General features: G+C 42.1%; 1 protein-coding gene across 1 annotated transcript in view; it reads left to right on the top strand.

Moving 5' to 3' along the window:
• Positions 1 to 23,550, top strand: part of Snd1 (staphylococcal nuclease and tudor domain containing 1) — a 401,120-nt gene that overhangs the window by 68,536 nt on the left and 309,034 nt on the right. The window lies entirely within an intron of this gene.

Genomic DNA, 23,550 nt, shown 5'->3' on the forward strand with positions numbered 1-23,550 from the left:
AGACTGTTCCTTCTGGTTAGGACTTCTGAAAGATAGGTGACGGGTCCCTCTGGACCCTCAGACAGGCCATGTGGCTCCAAGAGAAAGCTGTGGGACTTGAGTCCCCAAGCAAAGTGGGGCAAGCTAATAAACCCACTGATTGTGATCTCAGGCTTGTAACTGGGAGCATAAGGCAAACAGCAAATTAGAGAGGGACTCCAGCTTGGCATTAAGGACCTTGGAGAAAAGCAGAAGCTCTTTGAAATGGATATAGCATTTCACCGGTTTCCAGTGGAGAGATCTGGGGACCGTGACAGTGTGATCAAAAGACATAGTCTGTGTCAGAGCGCTGGCAGAGGCATTCTGTACCCGTTTCCAGAGTGTTTGATCTGGGCATATTTGAGAAGAACCCTTGAAACCTCCTTTATTGAAGGCTGAAAAAAATTACTACGAGGAGATGATAGGTGGGTCTTAGCTCACCTATTTAAGATTCCAGAATGTGGATGTTCTGTTTTCTGAGATTAATATCTAGGTGCCATCACTCAAAATATTGCTGTGATTTGCTTCTCAGCTGGAGAGGTTACTGGTGGGCAAGGTGAAAAGGTCAAGACATTGCATAGATGGGTAGATAGCAGTTTCCTAAAACGTACACGCCACTGATCTTTCTCAGTGTATTTTAAACTGGAAAAGACAGCGTGTGCCCGTCTTCTTGCGTTTGCTTTGCTTTTTTTCTCACTCTTATAAATTATAGTTTCTTTCCATTCCTTGAGCTAGAGATCCCCTTGTCTCTTTCTTTCATATTATATTTTGTGCGATTTTAACAATCTCCTAGTGGGTCTTGATGGCTAATCCTCTGAACCTTGTACATTTACCTCTTTCAGCCCATCTCTCTCTTCTCTGTTTCTTTAATCATCACCATCACAGTCTTACATTTTCAACTTATCTAAATCTTGTTCATGCTGTGTGCTCATGTTTCTTCCCGCTTCTCAGCCCCACTGAGCTGTAGTAGTTTTCTGTTGTTTCTGGACTTGGCTGCACCGTCATTTACTGTTTCCTGACCCCTTAATGCTGTCCCTGTCTTGGTTCCATTCTTAAGAATCCTGTTAGGTTAGAGACTTGTATACACAGCCCTTCCCTTCTCTCCAGCACCCCACACATTGATGTGCATGCTGACTTTCTGCTGATGCCAGGCATGGCATTTCTCATCTTTATCTCCTCTTTCAGAATCTTGTAGAGTACTATGAATAGAGCAGCCAATTATCAAATGTTTAAATCCCATATGCTGAGGCATAAGACTTAATTCCATACATTGCTTTTGAGGGGGCATCATTTTACCCACTCTCAAACCTCTGCTAATCCCTGGACTGCCACTGATAGGTCCTTTTAACTGGGGCTTAAGTGTCAGGTGCCAGTTTGTGCTTTCCTGTTTCTCACCTGCCCCCTAATTGTGTTGCTTGGTTTTCTGGGTAGTTTACAGCTGGCTTAGATTTTTGCAGCTACTTCTTTTCCCCACTCTGTTTCAGTTTACTTTCTGCCATTGCTTGACCAGCTCTGCCTGTCTCTGTCTAGTTTTTCCCTTTGTGTATATTCCGTCAGAACAGTGCAGCATGAGATCAATCCTCCCAAAGGGTTAATTGCAGGGTTCTAGTGTCTTTGAAGATCAGTCCCTAGCTGACTCTTCTGACACCTGCTTTTACTCAGAGTTTCCAGATGCCTTCCTTTTAGGTGTGCTGATCCATTGATGTCTTTAGGTGTACTTTTTACCTAGGCCTAGTTTTTTTTTCCCCCTTCACTTTCTGTTGTTGACCTTGTTGGTTGTCAGATTATTTCTTTGCTGGAACTAATTTTAAAATCAATTAGAGAGCTTTCCCGTCATCTTTCTCTCTTTATTTATGAGGTGCTGATTGCAGAACTACCTACACTGTGTTTAGACAAATTACTTTTTTTTTAAATGTAACATTTATATTCAAGGCAAGTTTAGTGTAGTTATCCAGTGCTTTGCATTTTTACAGGCCTGAGCTGTAGGCTTCAATCCTTGGTGGACTAATTAGCTTTGGGCTGGGAGATTTTTGTTCTGTTTAGAAATCAAACATTTAAGTTCCTCGTATATTATAGATTCTATGGTTCTGAGGAATTATTTGTATTAATAAGATGTTTATAGTTTCAGGACACACACGTGTGCGTGCACGCACTCACATGCATGTATGCGTGCAGGTGGACCGCTGATGGAATAATGGATTATGGATGAAGTAGCAGTGCTTTACCCCACTGTTTGCAGCAGAGGCTCTTCAGAGCTGAGGCTCAAAAGGGAAGCTGAAGGACACAGATGCTTTTCTTTTTCCTAGCAAATGACAGTTCCCATTGGTTAGGCATATTTTTGGTGTCAGTGTTCATTTTAGCCTTTCTTTGAAAATTCGTAGTCATTTTATAGGGTGTTCACATTTTATAGTTCTTAATTCATCTACTACTGTGAGCCTGGCTGGTGTAGGGTACGACTGCCTTCTACCAGCTAAGTGTCTTATTTATGTTCACCTTGGTATAGGGCTCTTCACAACAGGACTTCTGTGCAGTTAAGCTGGGAAGACATTCTAGAAATTCTGTATTTACTTTCTCATTTCTCTGCTTGGAGTCAGTTTGTCCTTGTTTAACTATGTGGTTTACTTGGTAAGGCTAAGCAGAAGTATCACATGATCTTTTTGGTTACACACTGGTCCTCGGATTTTGTTGCATTCGGTGAATGCAGATCCTGGAAAATCTACATATTAGATGCTTACAATTTCTAGTTTCTGCTTGCTTGCTCCTTTTCTTCTTTTTTTCTCTCTCTATGCAGTTTTATTTTCTGGGTCAAGTAGATTCCTCATTTCTTCAAGTCTGTTGCAGGCTAGCCGCCTAGCGTATAGTTGACACTCAGTTATATAATGTGTGTTTGCTTTCTCAGTTGCCATTGCAATCCGTGTTAATATGCTGCTGCAGGTTGGTAGAGGGCACTGACCCTTAACTGTGACTCTGCCACTTGACCACCAGAAAGGTGCTTTCCTGATGACAAGGAGGGCTCGACTCTTTCCGTGTTTGACTGCCTTTTGTAAGGTGGGCTGCAATTAGGAGAAAGCCTTGTTCTTATTCATATGGAGCCGGTTTAGCATCTGCTTCTCCAGCTGGATGGCTTGTTTTAGAATGACTGGTGTGCAAGAGCTGTAGGTGGAGCTCTGTAAGGGATTGCTGATGTGTGGCTGCCCAGGGCTCCCTTGTCAGGCTTTTGGCTCTGGCTTGAGACGTAGGCCTCATGAGTTGGGGTACAAACTGTACTGGCTGCCCTGTTCTTACCTCTTTACCTTTTACTGCAGCTGATGGGAGAGATTAATGTGTTCTGCATGGTAGATTGGCAGAACAGTGCCACGTGCTGGTTTGGCTTTTGGAATGTCTAGATTATTAGGCCAGTTAGCACTTTAACAGGAGGGAGACTTGACATCATTCAAAGCAGCTCATTTTATTCACCCCTTATTTCTTATAAGGGGGGAAAGAAGCTATTGTAGAGCCTTGTTCATCCCTTCCCATGTGCGCTACACTACTGGCTCACATGGCTGAGTTCTGCCAGCCGTTTGACCCACCTTGGATTTTGAATTCTTCAGTGTGCTTGACTGGCTTGCCTGGTGGATTGCTCTTGGTGCCCCCTCCTCTCTCTGAAAGCTTTTAGCCTCACTCTCCTTGCTTCTGTACTTCAGTCCTCTCAGAAGAGTAACTGGTTCCTTAGAACAGGCATTCTTGTTTGCAGGTGAAGTTACACTTATTTCTGGGGTGCCCTGGTCTCTGGGATATGTCTGCTCCCAGGTGAGCTACCCTAGAGAACAGCAGGTGGAAGAGTGCGGTTCCTGTCGCAGAGGGAGTGCCCAGTCCTGGGTGTTGAAGGACCCTGGTCAGTGTGAAACTCAGTGCAGCCTTTCATTGTTTAGCCACATCACCTGGCAAGAAATGTATTCTGAGGGCTGGAACCACAGTGCTGAGCCCTGCCCTGTCTCTCTGTGCCAGGAGAATGCTCACAAGTGCTCAGGTAGGAAGATACTCCCTCGAGGGCTGGAACTGTCTCTCTGTGTCAGGAGTATGCTCACATGTGCTCAGGAAGGAAGATGCTACCCTGTATCCTTGTCTCCATCCCAGAGCTGGGAGACACGGAGAAGTGTGTCCTGATTGTTTCCTTTTCCTCACCTCCTTGCTCTCAGAAAGTCAATTTTGTAGATGTTCCTGCAAATGTGAACATGGGTATATACCCTGTCACATTGCTGTCTTTTATATTTTGTGTGGATCACCTTCCCCATCACAGGTCTGGTTCTTTTCCATATTCACTTGCCATTCTCTATCCTGGGATGCCTTTTTCCCGGTACAAAATAAGAAATAATACCTTGTATTTGAATGAGGAAGTGACTCCTAGTGAGCACAGTATAGGCAACTTGTTGCTCTTTTGCCATTGAGTGGGCCTTGCAGAGGGGCTCCTTGCAGTCTGTATCTCCATATTTCATGTGGCTCTCACATCTTTCGTGCTGTTTCAATGCCACATGAACCTGTTGGTAATTCTTGGTGTTGCTAACTTGCCTCTCATTTCTTGGGGTTCAGCCAGAAAGAGTAGCTTCTTGAACATGAACTCACTATCTCACAGAGGAGCTATAAAAAAGTATCCTTTACTTTTCTTGAGCAACAACATTTAAACTGTTTATTTAATGCAATCTGGTACTCTAAAAACTGCATTTGTATGCCATATAAGCGAGACTAGTGTCCTGCTTCTGAAATTTAGTCAGTTGATGTCTATCTACATTGGTGTAGTCTCTTGGCTGTTATTTCTAGATACAGAACTTGTCAAAGCAGGAGTCTTGCTTTTAAATAAATAATAAGTGTGGTGACAAGGCAGAGTGGTCCACATTGTAACTGCTTTTGTTTGTTTGTGTGTTTTTGTTTCGTTTATTTTGAGACAAGGTCTCTCTGTGTAGCCCTGGCTATCCTGAAACTTGCTATTTAGATCATGCTGGCCTTAAACTCATAGAGATCCAACCTCCTTCTACCTTCTGAGTGCCAGGATAAAAGGCGTGTGCTACCACACCTGATTCATTTTAGCTTTTTTATGGCAGCCTTCATACTTGGTATTTAGTACTATTGGTAAAAGGCTTCAAAACTCCAGTTGTTAGAAGGTGAGGTTTGCTTTGTTGATGTCTGTGAACCGGCCTTCTTTATGTAGATAGGTTTTCCAGTTTCCTTGGTCTTTGTGTGTGGTGTTTTTTTTTTTTTTTGTTTGTTTGTTTTTGGCAAGGACTTGCTGCATAGCCTGCTATTGAACTCCTGATTTCTCTGCTCAGGTTTCTCAGATGCTGGGATGTAGTCTGTCCCACCTTGCCTTGTGCCTTCCCCTCCGATTACCACCATACCCCCTTCCTTCTTCCCTGTGGTGCAGTCCTCACCACTCATGCTTCTCTTTCTTCTTTTCTTCCTGTGCCTCAGGTCTACCTTGGATCTGTTATGTTTGCTTGTTGTGGGCTGGGCTGACCAGTTCAAGTATGTAAAGCTTCTTGTGGAAGTAGAGCTAACCCGATTTTACATGCAACATGACACACAGACCCTATAATATTCTAAGGATACAATGTTGACACTCATCCATATGCGTGTATACTTTTGGATTTTTGTAAGTGAGGGATCCCTCTCCATGGATCTAAGCAGCTGTGCTTTGGAAAAGTTATTTGGGGGGCGGGGGGGATTGCATCTGTTTTCAACATGTACTGATTTTCTTATCCTAAGGGTCAAATCCAGGACTTCGGGAATGCTTGCCATTATTTCTTAAATAAGTCTAGTGTGCCATTTTAGATGGAATTGGGCACCTTAAGCCCCATTATCTAACCCCCCATCCCCACCCCATGTTAGGGGGCTTGTGATGTGGTGTGTCCTGGAGAGTCAATCTGTGAATACTGAGGGATATTTCAGCATCTTGGTGGCCCTGAATTGACCTCATGTTTTGAAGCTGGGGGATTAGTAACGCTGGTGTTTTCAGCTGTTCTTTGACCTTGCCATATCCCTTTTACCTCTGCTCCCTTTCCTGCTAGGAAATGAATGCCCATATGTGTGCTTCTAAGGTATCCCCTGATGCAGAGTTCTACAAGGGCAAATCATTTGATTGGTAAAGTTAGATTCACTGCAAATATGGCTACCCAACATTATTGCTTCTCATTTACTGTAAATGAATGGCAAGCCTTATGGGCTTATACAGAACTTTTTTGAGGACAAAGATTAAGTGGATCTCTGCTGGTGCCATATATTTTAATTGAACAGTAGAGCTGCGGTGTGTATTCAGAGTCTGCCACTACACACCACTGCCCTTGTCTCCCTGCCACAGCTCTGTGCCCTGCTAGTTCTCACAGTGACCTCTGGCTGAGCTTTTTCCCCTTTGAAAGGAGGCCATATCAGTTTTTCTTAGTGTCAGTAGTCAACTCCTTGTATTAAAATCTCTGTGACTGGGGCCCAGAATGCTCATTTTTCACAACTGCTAGACATTAGCTTGAGAATCACTGGTCTAGGTTGTTACTCGTAGCAGTTGAAGAGTGGGTGTTTAACAAAGCTGTCTCCCAGGAGTTTGGTTTCTGACAATGCCAGTTTTCTTTTGGAGCTAGATTTAGAAGTAGTTTCCTATATAAGCACTACCACATCTCCAAGGTCACAGAGCCAACTGCTAACCAGACTTGGTGCTCTTAACTTAGAATGTGCCCTAGGTGACAGTGAAAGGCGGCAGGAGGGTCTGTCCTGAGAACAAGGCTTTCCAGGGAAGAGTTTGTAACACACTGTTGAAGCTGATGGTTAGGTGAGGACTAGTATTTTTTTTCAGTTTCACTTCATGGTAACAAAAGAAAAGGCTTAAGAAGGGCTACTTTGATGATTGGTGTTTGCACCTCAGGTTATTCTGTCCGCTGAACTTGGTAAAACCTGGAAGAAGGAACAGTTAAAGAATGGGCTTGGCTCTGGCTTGTGCAAATAGCCCTTGTGTAGCTGGAAGAAAATACAGGCGCTTCATGACTCTGATAGAGAAGTCAGTGTTGAGACACACTCTAGCAAATCCTCAATTTCCTTTTGAATGATGTGCACAAAAGTGTGTGGTATGGGCTTAGCGTTTGGGGTGGCATTGTTTTAAAACTGAGGTGAAGGAAAGCTGGTTTCTTGTTAGGGCTTCCTGGAGCTGTGCTCAGGTCTGTTCAGGGCCCAGCTCTGGACTCTAGCTGGAGTTAGAGAAATGCTGATAGCCGTGTACTGACTTCTGACTCTCAAAGATGTGATCTAAAGGCTTTTGAGTATGTTTATTTATGATGTGAATCTAGCATATTTGGAAGAGCCAACAACATTCTCTTTGTCACAGAGGGAGTTTGTATCTATTTATGGAATGTGAGAAAAGGAGGCTGCACGACACTGAGCAAGCCTAGCTGGCCACGAGTATCTGGATGTCGCAGGCAAGGATTGAGGCCCTGGGCTTTTTGTCGAATTGATGGTTATTTGGTTAGACACAGGGTTGGGTGGATTCTCTACTTTGCTGGAGGTTAGTAAGTGGGTTAGCCAAGTCTTACCTGCTTTCCCATGTGTCACACGAACATGGATGCAGATTTGATGGGTTGGTGGCCCTCTCCCTCAGCACTGAATGGATCTCTCTATGGTCCTGTTTTTCAATTTTCTATTAGTAGAACCTGATTATTTTTGCTAATATAGTACATAGTTTCTTTTTTCAAAATAGTTTTACAAAATCAGAATATTTCATATTATCAGATTTGAAGGCACCAAAGTTGATGTATAAAAGAAACTTAATTTGTGTTTCTAAATGTTTAATTTTGGACAAAAGTTGAGCCCAATCTTACCTCTCCCTTTCTCTTGCCTCTTTCTCCTTCCCTCTGACCCTTCCTCCTTTTTAAAATGGCACTGGCATTGAACCCAGGACCTTGAACCTTCTGGGCAAGTGCTGTAACACGGAGTGAGCCCCAGTCCACTTCATTGTTTATCGTCTTGTCTCCCATATGAGGTTTGCCAGTTCACAACAGTGAGGCCAACCCTTGTGAGATCGACCTCTCTCTTTTTTATATTGTCAGTTATTAAGTCATTTTTAGAGAGGTTTCTGTGCTCTGAGAGTTCCTGGACAGTTCACTGTTTAGTACCAAATCATTAACTTTACATGTTAATGCGAGGGAGGCTTACACCTCCACTTTCAACTTTATACACCATTCTTGACTTTACAGATTTGTCACTGATTATAAATGTATAATATTCATTTTGGGAAAAATTTAAATAAGCAAATAAAAATTACCTAAATCCTACAACCCAGAGGAAATATCACACTGTTAATATCTCATGGCCTTTCACTAGCATATCTGTTCATATTTTGTAACAGAACATTTCCCCTGGCCTTTAAAATAATTTCATAAAACAGAATTTTTAATGGTTACATAGTTTTTAATAATACGGATATACCATAATTTATTTAACCAGTTGCCACCTATTTTTGGAGATATAAATTATCTCCAATTTTATGATTATATCTTTATATTTAAAATGAAAATGTGCCTTGAAGTAGAAAGCCTGAGAATCAGGTCCATTCAGATCAGAGGTGCCCCTGGCAGAGTGCACTGGAGCACACTGTGCAGCATTGCTCCGCAGACCCCCGCTCCCAGAGGAGCTGATGTTTAGTCCCGCTGGCAGTACACTCGCTAATCACCTAATTCCTTATCTGTCTGTGTTATTTAGAAGTGGGCTGGGATCCAGACCCTAGGGTTTTGTTGCCAGCAGCACCCCTCTCTCCCTAAGTAGACTTGCCACTTGTAAAATAAAGGATACAGAAGACTGAAAATCTGCTCCTGGGTTCCATTGCTCTCTTCTGCTGCCCTGGCTGGGAATAGTAACACTGGAATAGGAGTGCTTATGTGTGCACCTGCAGCATTGCTGTGTCTCAGCCCACTTGAATTTGCACAATTATACTGCATATTACTAAATTGCACCCTATTGTGATAAAACAGTCGCCCCCACATAGAGGTATGTGAAGCAATTATATTTAATTAACATATAATAGCTCTTGTGACCAGCAAAGTAATTACAACCACAGTTGCTAGTTTAAAGGAATATAGCTCACCTCTGCCTTGAGGAGGATGCTGCCTCTTGGGGGTGGAAGTGAAACAATGAGGGTTCCCCACAGCCCTTCTGTGTCTCTGAGGAATGTCAGTACTGTCCATGGAGTCTTGTTTGAGCTCAAGAAGTGATGTAGGATTTATAAGTGGTGCTGATTCACACCGTTGAAGGCTCCACAAGCCCAAATTCCCATCATAACAAAAAGCAGAAGGTCAACTGTATATCCACAGTCTCAGGTAAACGGTGTTCTCTGTACTCCATGTTGTTCCCTCATGACACACACATTCTGCTGATTGGATGCTTGGGAGCATAGCGAGCAGCTGAGAAATAATTCCCCCAGAAGTCACTGTAACACTGTGCTTAACCACCTGTGTTCGTAATCAGAAGGCACTCCCAGGTCTCCACAGCATTCACACATTCATTTGCCTTTTTGGCTCAGATTATTTTTATGTGTCTTTTCTCAGAGGGTCAGTATTTACTCTGAGTGGTCTCTTCCCCTCCTGGCTAAGAAGTAGCCCTGCATTACTTCAGTACCTAGCTTAGCCTCTTTCCCTTTGGCTCGTCTCCTTACTTGGGAACGTCTAGCAGCAGCAGGGGAGGCCCTATTCTTTCTATTTACTAGTTTACTTTTACATTTGGGGGCGATTTCTTGCTACCTTCTCTCAAAGGTGATCATTATGTCACTGCACATAGTCACAGAAGAAGATGAGAATGTTACCAGACACTGTTTTACTGTAGGAAGTCACCAGTGTGACTCCCACCCCCCAAACACACGCTCACGACCTCTGATGGATTTTCTTTGCATCCTGTCTTGTTAGCTCTGGAGAGAAAGTTGTAGGAGCTGGGACAGGACTTTGGGAGGACAGGTGCAGGAAACATGGGGTGGGGGGAGGCTTTTTAATTAGTGCACAGGTGTGTAACTTGCTGCATTTGCTTCTTCTGGTTCTATTCTGATGAGAAGAACAGGACCTTGTGCTGTTAACATGTTGCCAGTTTCAAAAAGAGAAAAGATGGGCTCAGGACTGAAGATCATTTAGTGGTATTTGGACATTTATATGGGCCTTTCTCTGTAGTTCTGAAGAAATTAGTATCTTGGTCACTTGGAAAAGTAATTTTAGTTCACAGACTCCGTGCCACACTTGAGTAACTTTTAGAAAGTGTAATATTTTACCTAAAGTCCATTAAATGTTAGGCACTGTTTCTATATTCCCTTTATTGCACTTTTACCGATTAGAGAAATATTTATGTGAACCCAGAAGGCTGATTTATTTATTTTATTGTCTTTTTTAATAACTTGTTTCTCCCTGGTGCTGGGTGCTTTCTGAGGTCCAGACAGACACCATGGTTTCTTCTGTGATGATCATATGGCCTCGCTTGGCCTGCATCCTAAGGGCCTGCTTGGCACTTTCTGGCTGAAAGCAAGACTTAGAATATAAGGAAATAAATCCAAACTAAACGCCCCACCCAGGAACAGTGTGACCCTGGGGAGTTTAGGGCAGATTAGTGGGTAAGACTCAGCAGGAGCAGCAGAAAAGAGATGTAGAAATAAAAGGACCACTCAAACTGGACTTGGTCCTTTTGCTTTTCTGTGTTACGGTGGTTTACCTGAGTTAGCTTGCTGGCCAAGGTGCTCCAGGCATTCTAAAGCACCTATCTCTGTCTGGGCATGAAATCAGGCTGATGAGATGGTCTCTTGAGAATTTGTTCTGCAAGTAGAGACCAGATCTTTTGGCCCAAGTCTTAATGACATGGTGGCTGAAGACTGGCAAGAAAAGGACTGGAGAGCGGTAAGAGAGGCCCAGTCCTGTTCTCTCTTATTTGTCAGCACAAAGCAGCCACACCTCTTCCTGGTGGACTGTGCCTTCTGAGCATGTACTGGGGCCGTCTGCAATTACATTCTCTCTGCCTGCAAGTGCACATCTCAGGCCTGGCGCTAAGGTTTGGAGAAAAACTGATTCCTATAATCTCTCCTGCGCTGAGGATAGCTAGCCTCTCATTTCTGATAGAAACATGCCTACCTATATGTGTGTATATGTATAGCAGTGGGGGCTCCTTTTCTTCCTCATTAAGCATTTGTAAAATGAATAAAAATCACTTTTTTAGCAGGTAGCTTGCATATTTTTTAAGCATTACCTTTTTCGTGATCATGGAATAAAAAACACACACAATTTGCAGTAAAACACTAATGAGAAGCAAAGCCATGAACTCATCAACATCTCACAACCACGAAATTAGAGACTGTGATCCACAGAAACTCATCTGGAAATCAGGAATGGAACCAGTCATTGCCTGCTCTGGGTCTGCAAGGTAGCACTAAGGCTTAATCAGCAGGGCCTGCAGAGCAAGCATGCTAAATGTGGATGCTTCAGTGTGCATATGCAAAGCCCTTGGCTGCACATCAAAACCACCTAAGGAGCTCCTACCCCTGAGACACTGTCCCAGGTCTCCCAAGCTAGAATTCCGAGGAGTAGGTCTGAACTAGCTGTCCCTTTCTTTCCCCAATTTTTCTCAGAGCTCAGAAGAAAGCTTCTGATGTACAGCAGTGACTGAAGCCCATACTTTTTTCATGTTTGGGGGTGGCTCTAGTATCATTGGAGATCTTGTGGGAATAATTCTGGGTGGGAGCCCATGATTGAGAATTTTGATATCTTAATCTTACTGCTTCAAATATTTTTTATTAGTTCACCTTAAAAACTGTGTGAAGAAGTCATATTCTTTTACATTGAGGAATAATTTTCAGTTACTCTTTAATATGGATGTCATTGCCACTCATTTCTTAAATGACGAACTTTAGTATTTCCCTCCTGGAAATCTCTTCCCTTATGAAGCAGTCTGCCTCCTCTGGAAGGAGGAGAGGAATCATCCTCACTATTCTTTTCTTCCTATAGTTTGGACCAGTGGTTGATTTGAAAACCAGATTGTGGGCTGGGTGGTGGCAGTACAGGCCTTTAATCCTAGCACTGGGGAGGCAGAGGCAGGTGGATCTTTGTGAGTTTGAGGCCAACCTGCTCTACAGAGTTAGTTGCAGGACAGGCTCCAAAGCTGGATACAGAGAAACCCTGTCTCAAAAAACCAATACCAAACAAACAAACAAAAAACAAAAACAACCCCCTCCCCCCATGTGTCTGGTTATGGGACTTGCCTGGGAGCATTGATTCACTCCTGAGAATGTGTGCAGTGTAGCTGAGCTATGTAAATGGGCGTTTCATCCTACACTCTTGTCTCTCGCAAGCAGAAAAACTAGGTAGAGGGCGAATAGTTCTGTGGTAGAATACTTGCCTGGCATGCACAAGACTTGGTGTTTGATCCCAGCTTCATAGTACTGTGAAACAAGGACAAAATAAAACGAAAGGATTTAAGTATTGAGTGCTTTTTGTTTTTATTTTTTGATGCATCTTTTATGAAATTCCTCTCCATTACATGTTCTTTCCCACTTTATCTGCTTATTTTTTGTTTGCTTGTTATTTAAAAATGTTAACTGAAATCATTCAAGAAATTTTAAACACTGTTGCTATCACCTCCCAAACATAACCAGAATGGACTTAAATCAGTTCTCTAGGGATTGCTGCCCAGTGGGGAGAAGAGGTGACCTGTTGGCATGCCCTTCCTCTTTCTTCCTCATCCTTTCTTAATATCACCCTCAGCTGCGTCTCTTGTAATACTTCTGGAACAAGACTGAACCAGTCCCCTTCTATGGGGTCTGATTGTCAAAGATCTTGTTAGAATGGAACATAGTAGATTTCTTCACTTTGTTTTAACAAACAGCACAACATTGTGTGCTTATGTATTTTAGGGTAGCACAGACTCTTTGAAAGTCCCTTTACTAATCACCATAGTATGTCCCAAGTCTTGGAAGGTTTCCTTTCTATTAAGTCTAAAGCCCTGAAATTATTGGGCTGTTATCTTGCTCTCAATGTGCGTATGCCCTGTGTTGGTTTGGATAGGGACCCGAAATGCCCTTTTGATGACCTGAGCAATCAGATTCACCACCTTAGGACTTGAGAAAGATCCTCTTTCTACTCTTCAGTGTAAAGATCCACTTGATGGGCAACTGGTAGCTGAGAGTGGGTGCTGTAATCCCAGGACTAGTAGACATGAAAGCCGGACTCACCCCGGGCGGAACCAGTAAGACCAGAGGACAGTTTGTGCTACCAAGATGTGTCTTGACTGATGTTTAAATTCTATCAAATTAAAGGGTATTTCTCATTCTCCAATGACATGTCACCAAAGGGCAAATTTAGTGTCATTTTAAACAGCTTTGAGCTTCTGGAACTGCCACTTTCTCCCAGGGTCACTAGGAATAGTAGAGTCTTGTTCTAAAACCTCTCAGATGAAAGGCTTCTTACACAAGGGATTATTCCAGGGCCAGTGAGTGCTTTTGTTTTTCATTTTTGTTTTGTTTTGCTTTTCTTGTAGGAGGGCTGTTTCTTTTGTTTTTTTGTTTGTTTTGTTTTTGCTTTTGAGACAATAATGGTAAAAGTAAAACGTTGCAGGTCCCTGAGTGGTGGCAGTGGGCAGCGCAGGCAGGGAACCCCTGCAGTGGCCCGCAGGCCATGAGGCCAGGGGATCCTAGGCTCCAAGCTAGGTGAGAGACCAAGATGGGTAGGCATGCCATGCAGAGGAAGTGGGTATTTATTAGTGGGTTATGGAAGGGAAGAGGAGAGGGAAGAAGAGAGAAGAGCAGAGAGAGAGAGAGAGAGAGAGAGAGAGAGAGAGAGAGAGAGAGAGAAACAGAAATAGGGATGGGGGAGAAGGGAGTGACATACTGAAAGCAGAGGGAAGATTTGCCTGCCTTGGGATCTGACTGGGGAGGGAGTGGGCGGGGATTGTCTCTTAAAGGGACAAGACAGACCATTACATTTCTATCTCTTTTTTATAATAAAAAGGTGGGAGGTTAGGTACAACAGGTTAAAGGAATTTGGACAGTGGATTCTCAAGACTGCCTTCTGCTTATTTGTGGGCATTGTCTTGGGTGGGGAGAACCTGAGAAAGCTGGGTGCTGATCACATCCTGGTGTAGCTGGTCTCTTTGCTCCTGTCTGGTATTTTCGGTATGGAAATGTCTGGTGTCTCTTACACCTTTTTAAGGTATTGACAGAACAGAAGACAAAGTTAAGTTTAGGGGAAAAAAATTAGGACCAGGGAATTGAGAGAGGTGTATCTGATCTGTTTAAGGTGGATCATTCAATTCTGCTCCCTGGAACTTACAAGAGTTCTTTAGGTTTGCGAATATAAGTTTTAAACAGCTGCGTATTTATATCAGAATGACTGTGACAGATTTGTTTTGCATAATGAAAGTATTGTTAAGACTATGAAAGGCAGCGTGAGAGAGATTTGATAACTTGTACTTGTTGAAATTTGTGTTTTACTGAAATTTGTTTGTTGAGGTTGTCCCTTTAAACTGACAAAACCTCTTAGCTGTCAAACTGTATCAGAGATCTTTGGGAAGGATAAAATTTTACTTGAGGAGTTACTGATTTAAAAAAGACAGAGAACTTACTTGGTTGGCACCTAGAGCTACTTCTCAGGGTCCTTCATAGTCACTGAGGGTCATATTTCTTTGTAACCCTGACTGTGCTGGGACTTCATTGTAGACAGGCTGACCTAGAACTCACAGAGATCATCCTTGTATTGCCTCCCAAATGCTGGGATTGAAGACATATGCCAACACACTTGGCTTTCCTCTCCTCTCCTCTCCTCCCCTCCCCTCCCCTCCCCTCCCCTCCCCTCCCCTCCCCTCCCCTGAATGTGGCAAACAGATGAACTTTTTATGTGGAAGTGCTACACCAACACTGAACCCCAGGAGTGTTGGAAGTGTTTAGTTCATCGGGTGCTTACTTTGTTCTTTCTCTAAACAAGTGGTCTCAAGCTGTGGTTCCTGACCCTTTGAGGGCTTGTCCTCACAGGAGTTACCACTTTTCAAGTATCGGGCATATTAGATATTTACATTGAAGTTCACATCAGTAGCAAAGTTACTGTTATGAAGTAGCAGTGAAAATAATTTTATGTCGGGTGAGGGGGTCACCACAAAATGAGGAACTGTATTAAAGGGTCACAGCATTAGAAATGTTGAGAACCATTGCTCTAAACAGTGTTTTGTTCTAGGGTGTGGATGGTTCACAGGTGCTCAGAACCAAGCCATTGTCAGATATTTACAGTCAGTTAATTGGAACAGTTTGAGCACATGTTGATCAAGGCTGCCTGTGATTACTTGCTGAGAGAGATAGGACCTAGTGGTATTTAGTTCAAAGAAGACATAACTTGTTTGGTCTGATCTCTTGTACTGTTGTGATAATCATGGTTGTTTCTCTTCTTCACCCATTTCTCCCTTGCTCCATTGATTTGTTTTCTTATTTTAAAACATTTTTGTCATAACCAGTATAGTAAGAATGTTTCCAAAACTAGCAAAGAGGAGTTCAGTGGAGAGATTGATGCCGTGAATGAAACTGAGGTGCCTGCCAGCCAGACTCCGTGAACCTGCAGGTGCTAGTCATTGGGGCTGTTTCTGTGCTTTAAACGTAAGAATGTGCAAGGTGTTTTCCCTTGAAATATTTGCTTTTACCTAGACATTTGTGAAGGCCACTCCACAGGCAGCTCTTGTCATTTACTGAATGTCAGCAAGCATTTACTGTCTCTTCTCTGATGCCAAGGAAGAAGGTGATGTCTTTACTTTCTAACAAAATAGCCCTCCACCCCTGTCTTTTGGTAGCACATTTAAAGGTCAGCACCCTCTCTTTCCTTCTCTTGTCTCCCCTGGCCTCTGTATAACCTGTCTTTTCTCGATGCTGCTTCTGTAAAATGCACTGGAGCTTTGTTTTAAAGAGATTAGTTTAAGTCTGAATGTGCTAGTTTGTGGTAAGCTTGAGATGCAGTATTGGAAATAATTCCATCACTCACAGTTGGCTCATCTGGTTATAGAGGCCTCTCTTTCCAGAAGTTGCTATTGCCTAAATGACCTTGAGAAAGGTATCTTCTGAATCTTGTAAATTTCAGGAATTTCCTGAGACTGTTATTTTTACTTAGCAAGCCTTAAAAGAACATTTCAGTTTGCAGATAACCTTGTTTCCTTATGAAGAAGTCTATGATTTACGAGTTTAGCCCAAGACAGGTATAGTTATTTGTTTTTAAGATAATTATTTTTGATTTGGACCATGTATGCCTGTCATTCTTGGATTCTACCAAAACTGAAGTATATTTCGGTTTTGAGTTGTTTTCTTAATGAAATTAACCAAGGCAATTTTAGTGGTTTTAGTGGAGGAATCTTACCTGTTGTTGAAGTCTAATTTAATTTCACATGCCTTGCACCTGTCTGTTAGTGGCTGGCAGATAAATTGCAAATAGACACAAATATTTTTGAAAATGTATAATGATGCTGACTTTAATGAAGAACCTAGAGTTGTTGTAAAATCCTTAAAAATAAAATTTGTATGTGGTGATTTTTAATGATAGATTATAATATATCTTTAATGATGGTGATTAAGTTGTAAGTTTAGTCAAACATCTGTTTATTTAGAAGTGATCATGAATATTCCTTTTGCAATTAGCATTGATTTAGGGAATATCTATATTTATAATTAATAGATAGTAAAGGTGTGCTAAGTATATCTTCCTGTTCTTTGGTATTTCTTCCATGCTTTCATTCATTTTGTCTTTTTTTAAGGTAGACTTAAAGATATTGTTTGTTTATGGTTACTTCCCTTTGTGAATGTACATTGTGATTTTTAAAACACCATTATGTTTCATGATAAAATGGTGTGCGTTAATCTGTTTTCACTTCTGTATACATGTGTACTACCAAGGTTCTAACCGTGTGTATAGTGAGCGTGAAAAACACTCTTGCATGATCGGGCACTTAATTTCCTCTGCTTCTGGACTGTTCTGTACCAGAATCATTTTGAGCTGGGCCATTATTACGTGATAATATGCTCATTTTCTCTTGGTGTCCTTTGCTTTCTCTCAAAGTAATCACCAGCATGTTCTTTTCAAGAAAGTAATGTTCTTGCTAAAGTCCCTTGTCAGATGGTAATCTTTCATCTTGGTCCTCCTGCCCTAAATGCAGAAGTATAGGTGTGGAAAAGGAAATGATTTTGGAGAGGTGTGAAGTAAATAACAGAGAGTTTGGTGGTCTAGAAACTGTCCCACGTACAAGACACATGTGTGGCTCCCCAGTGTTTCGGGGGCTGCTTGAAGCCAGTTCTGAGGATGCCTGCACCCCAAGCTGACCAATCTGCTCTGTTGTCTCATTTGCATTGTCTCACTTTGCAATAACAGGGTCCTAGAATAGAGCTTTCTTTCCTAATCTGATAGTTAGGAAGATTGAGTTCAAGAACTGCAAACCATCAAACAAAGACACTAACTAGCTTTTTGAACACCCTTGGCAGGAAGGAAGAAATTTGGGAAGGGGTACTCCAATGAGTGATGGTTTGGGGAAAGGGTGGAAACAAGGACTCTTGTTGAATATATATATATATATATATATATATATATATATATATATACACACATATATATATATATATATATTTAATGTAGACAGACTTAAGGATGCTGCTGTTTTATTTCAGAATTCTGCTACTTACTTGGGTTACCAGAATCTTCTCTGCCTAGTTTGCTCTAACCCACTGCTGCTGACTCATGCAGGCAGACATCTTGTTAGGACAAGGGAAAACTATCTGTAAGGTTATGATTAATACATGTTTTCTGTTCTCCTTTGTGGGGCTGTCACAGAGTTACCCATAAGTGATTTTATCTTTTTTTCCCCACTGGATATTCGAGGTCTTAGAGCATCCTAAAGCTCCTGACACCTTGTATGGTTTGATTAACAGCCGACAGTAATAGTTTCCCATGGCCTGGGCCATTTAAAAGTATCGGTGGTTGAGGGAGTGCTATCATACCCAGCGATCTTTGACTACTGTTGGTTCCTTTGCACAGCTTATTCAGCTCTAAGGCATTTGGATAGTCAGTACTTTTATTTGCTGAGGATGCTGAGCAGTGCACATCCGTGTGTGAGTGTTGTATGTTACCTCTCGGCTCCTCTGAGGAAACTGAGGTGAGCGCCTGAAGGGGACGATCACAGGGGACGATCACAGTGGAGAATGCCCCCGCACCCCCTTGGTTTTATAGCACAGACTCTGTCTGCCATTATTATGTGTTAGAATTTTTAAAAGTTCCTTTAAAAAGTATGGTAACTACCATTTCAGTGTTTTAGAAAAGCAGGCCAAGTTCATCATCTAATTCTCTTATGGACACAAGGTTAAAGATTTCCTTCAGCTCTCTTGACTGCTAGCCACCTTTTTGAATCTTAGCCCTTGGGGTCTCCCATTCATTTCCATAACAATGGTGTTGTTCCCCAGGCTCCAGGAATCGTGCTTTGAGATAGGAGCAATACCAGGAGCCAGTGAATGCTTAAATGAGGAATCTGTTTGTAATGTCACAGATTCATCAGAGGAGGGCATGAGAGATGGAAAGCAAGAATGGAAACATAGGAATCCTGCTTGTAGAGTAAAAGTCTCTCCTTCCTTCACAATTTTCCGAACCTCATTTCATTGGCAGCTATTTCAGATTGGCTTATTTGGCTGGCCTTTTCTTTCTAATTCCTTTCTCCCAGTGTGCATTCATCATTTTAGTGTGGTGGTGTCTTAGGTCAAAAACTGATGCCTTCATAGAACAAAATGCCTGTTTGTACCTTGGAATTGTCACTTAGTTGATGCCTAGTCTGTGGTCCCTTTTAGTCCACAGCAGTGATTGGCCATTTTGAACTTATATTTGAGGAGTTCCATGTGTGACTAGGCAAGGCTGTTAGCATTCAGTTTGAGCAATTTGAGTAGTCAGCTAGTATAGTGCGTAGTTAGTTCAGCATGACTGGAGGTGAATTATTGTGTATTTCTTTGTTATTGTATGCTTTTGTGTTTTAAATTTTGTTATTAATTTTTTGTAACATAGTTGAAACAATTGTATAAATGTTTTGGCATTCATTGCCCATTCAGATAATTATTGCATATATGGAATCCTATATCCTGTTCTGACCTGTATTTGCATGCACACCCCCCACCCCCGTGTGTGTGTGTGTGTGTGTGTGTGTGTGTGTGTGTGTGTGTGTATCTTTTCAAAAGACAAGTGCCCATCTAAAATTAAAAGGATGTCAAAAGATAAGATGTTTTAGTTTTGTTTTTTTTTTTTTTGGCTGAAAAATCATTGAAGGTTTTTGACTTTTATGTCCGGAGCACTCACTCTGCAGCCGAGGGTTTGGTGGTACTAGTGATGTTTAGAGCCATGGAAAGCGAGCCTGTAAGGTTTGTTGTTGTTGTTTTTAAATTTGAGACAGGGTCAGGTTTTTGTATCTCTGGGTACAAAATTGTCAATACAGATTTAGTATTTTGATTCAGGAGGATAGGAATTCAGTGAATAAAAATAGCTAGTGTTGGTTTAGTAGACTGAATAGCCACAAATACAGGTTCAAGTATGAAATTCTGAATAGAAATATTACAAGGAAGATGAAAAATGGGGGCAGTTTCTCAAAGTAATGCTCTTTGTGGCGACAAAATGTTTGACTGCGGTGAGCAAAAGCTTCTCGTCAGTCTGCTAGGGGTTGTGCCAGCTGCAGCGGGGTCATCAAGTCAGTACTGAGAGAGCTGAAGTTTGGGCTGGAAGATTCTACCGCTTTCAGTGTGCTGGTTCCCATGAGCCCAGAGTTTCACAGCTGGGCTACAGTGAGAGGAAAGTTAGGGCAATGGAGGTCAATATTCCTTTTCACCGATCCTCAGTTTGTGTTCGGAAGTAGTTGGATCTTGGAAAGAGTATGTGGGAAGTCTAGGAAATAGCTTAGTGGAGGAACTTGCCGTGCAAGTCTGAGGACCTGAGTTCGGATCCTTAAATCCACATAAATGCCAAGACGATCTGGTGACCTGCAAACAATCCTGTCACTTGGGAAGTTAAGATATAGGGGATTTTGAGGTCAAGCTGGCTAGCTAGGCTAGCCAAACTGGCAAGCTCTGGGTTCAAGTGAAAGACCCTGCCTCATCATAGAAGGTGGAGAGCAATGAAAGACACGCTTAGACGCACATACATGTTTGTGCTAGAGAGAAACGTTAGATAGTACACACACAGTATATTAATTGCATATTACCCTCATATTACCCCCAGTGAATTGTGGATAGCACCTCTGTAATTAAACACTTTAGTGTTTTGTTTCAGTGTAAGATGAATATTCACATTTAATGGGCCAAAAAAGTCACTCAAATCTCTTCAGGTTTTACTAACAGTCGATTTCAGGTTAGGTTCTGTTTTACTGCTAAGTGTGTTATAAGACAGTCTTAGTTTTGGGAGCATTTTTGAAACTCAGAATTGTCTGCAATTTAAGGTTGTTCTGCTAGAGAACCTAAGTAACAAGGAAAGGACAGAGAGAAAGCCACATATGACTTCTCTTCTACACCCAGGAATATAATTCTTTCCATGTGAGCTAGCTTTCTTTGGGCTGTGTTTGTAATGGTAACAGAAATCTTATCTGTGTAGATGGTAGAGTGGTTTTGGTTACCAGAAGCCCTAGAGAGGTTGCACATACTAGGAACTTTTTTTGATGTTCTTGAAATCAAACTAGAAAAGTAGACACCATAAGCATACAGCTCTATTAATATAAATGTTTTGGCGTTTGAACTCCACGGTGGGCGATTTTGTCCAGGTGTATTCATTTCTTCCTTCTTATTCAAAGATGTAAGTGCATGGCTTGACGTGGTTGTAAATGGCTACAATTGAGTCTAAAGAAACATGGAGCTTCTCTGGAGGTCTTTTCTGCAGATTTGGGCCTTATGTGAAGGATAGAGCCTTTTCCTGCCAGAGTGGCGTACTTTATTTCAAATGTCAGTGGTAAAGCTGCCTTTTTGTCAGTATTGTCCATGACAAACTTCTTATGTTACCCTCTGTATTTTCTCTGGTTTTATATAGGAGTTGAGCCAGGGCTTAGAATTCTGAAACTTTTCCGAGGCAGCTTTGTATACTAATTAAAAAGAAAATTGACTGAAGGGAATCTGTCTTCACTTGGCCTGGTGACATGCTAGACTGTCTTCCTTTGTTTGCATGATAAAAGCATGGGGTTTGTTATGACTCAGAGCAACACCCTGTTGTGGTAAATGTGTGACTAGAGGAGGATTTGAACAATACAGAGTCCTTGCAGTTTTCCAGGATTGTTCTCAACAAATGACCCTATTGCATTCCCTGGTTACTCAGCACCCTGTGGACACTGGCCTAGTCATGGGCAATTGGCTGTCCAAATAGCATGTGCGTTTTTGCAGCCGGAGCTCTTAGTGAGGATGAGGTGCAGTGCCTCCCCAGCTGACTGCTCCAGGGAGCATTACCCGGTGTGCAGCTGTTGCCTGAATCCTAAGCAGCGTCCAGTGTAAGGCTGGCGCCTGCCCACTCCCCTTCCTTTCTACTTGCTGCTCTGTGAATATCTGATCGATGGGGCTGGGTGTTGGCAGAGATCCAGAAAAGCCAGCCATGTTGTTAGATGTAGCATTTCAGCCTCTCTATTCTCAGCTTTTCTTTTTTTGACAACATTTAAGATGTGGTTTACCCAAACAGAACTGTAGAGCTTATTCCGGCAGGAGCTGCACTGGTCACTCTGGCCTCTATAAATCATGAGTGATTTTCATTCTCTTCTCTTGAAAATGAGTATGTGGAGATATGGAAAAAAGAGGCATGAAGGTAAGCCCCTTGTGTATTTGCAGTGCTTGTTTTCACCTGTCATTCAACAACACACACTTATTAAATAGCTGTGTGTTCCAAGCATGGGAGACAGCTCATAAAGATGAGTACTTTCCTTTCTACAGAGACCCATACAGCTTCACTGCCAGCCACACTGCTTTATTGTATTCTTGGTTGTTCCACGAGTCAGCTCTATGCTTTTATGTTGCTTCTCATGTGTCAATAGAAGAGAAATTTAGAGTGAGGAATAAGGAGGGACAGGTACACTCCTGTGTCCTGTGTAAGTCCAAGTAGCATATGTTGAGCCAATATTAAGTTCTGAGGACTGTTCTATCTCTATAACCACTCCTGTCTGCTTTATGGCTGAAATCTCTAATGACACAAATAAAGACTGCGTCCAAATGCAAAGAAAAATTTAACCTTGAAATTTTGAATTGAAAAATTAATTTCTCTAAGTACTGACCTTTTTATTCTTTCAAGTTATCAAAACAAAGACTGCTTAGAGCTCTTAGTATTACCCACCCTTCAGGCAAGGCTAGGCCATGAGGGTTCTGAACCTAGCACAGCCTCCCTCTCCCTAATGTTGTCTGAGGAGTGTCCCCTCTTGAGGCCAGCACAGCATCGATCAGCTGCGAGTCCCTGAACTCCTGTTTGTGTGCTTTGGCAGAATGGAGATAAACAGGGTATTGACCCGGTGATCTGGATCAACTCCTGGGTTTTTAGGGACAAATAGCATCCCCCCTTCAGAGCTGCAGAGTGCTGAAAGTCCAGTGGCTACTTCTGAATAGCAGCTCCCTGTCAAGTGGCTCAGCGGAGTTTGATTTAGAAGAGGCTGGAGTACTTCTGTGTTTTGGAGAGGATGATCTGACGGCAACGGTGTAATGATATTGGCAACAGTGAGCTGGGTTCTGAGGGGCAGAGACAGGGTAGAAGAAGCTCCTGCAGCTTTGGGCATTCCAACCCACATGTTTGTACAAGTGTTTGGAATGAAATTGACACTTTTCCCCCTAACGTGTTTCTGTAATTAGGAAAAATCTCTTTTCTCTCTGCCATCTAACACAGAACCCCAGTTCCTAGTACCCTTTCCAAATCTTGTTTATTCTATCCTTACTGGTTTAGTAACAGGGCCATGGTAAAGGTGGAACAAGAGAGGCTCTAGGGTGCCTGCATGCCTGTGCATTTTCATTTCAGAAAAACCTTTTGATGTTTTTGTAGAAACCTCAGGCTGTGTCCCCTTCCTGGTAAAGTAAGCCAAGGCAGGGTAGTCTTATGGATTTTACTTTGCTCTTCATTGTATTCATGAAAAAAAATGTTTATTTTGCTTTCTGCAGTAATTTGACTTCAAATTACTTCATTGTATTCATGAAAAAACTTTTGCCTGTTCAGTAATTTCAACACATTTCAACTCTTACTATGTCCTGTTTCTTGAGCCGTGCCCATCTAATAAAGTTTTATAACAATTGATTATTATGAAATGGCTACTCTTTACCTGTCTAAATCATAGTGAGATAGTAGTCAGGTCTCTTCCCAGAGTTAATTTGTTCTGCAGTGCTGCAGGTTCTCAGGAGCATTGGTGCTTTGTTCATGCTTTGTCCAAAGTGGGCTATCAATTAGATGTGACTTGGAAATGGAAATCTGGTAACAAGCTAGGAGGCACAGAAAGATGAAGCAGATAGATTAAATATGAAAGGTTATTTTTGTCATAGTATTTTGTGTTGGGAGAGTAGAAAATGATTTTTTTGGA

The sequence above is a fragment of the Myodes glareolus genome, chromosome 25 (genome assembly GCF_982192425.1).
Source record: "Myodes glareolus chromosome 25, mMyoGla1.1, whole genome shotgun sequence".
In the NCBI taxonomy this organism is placed as follows: domain Eukaryota; kingdom Metazoa; phylum Chordata; class Mammalia; order Rodentia; family Cricetidae; genus Myodes; species Myodes glareolus.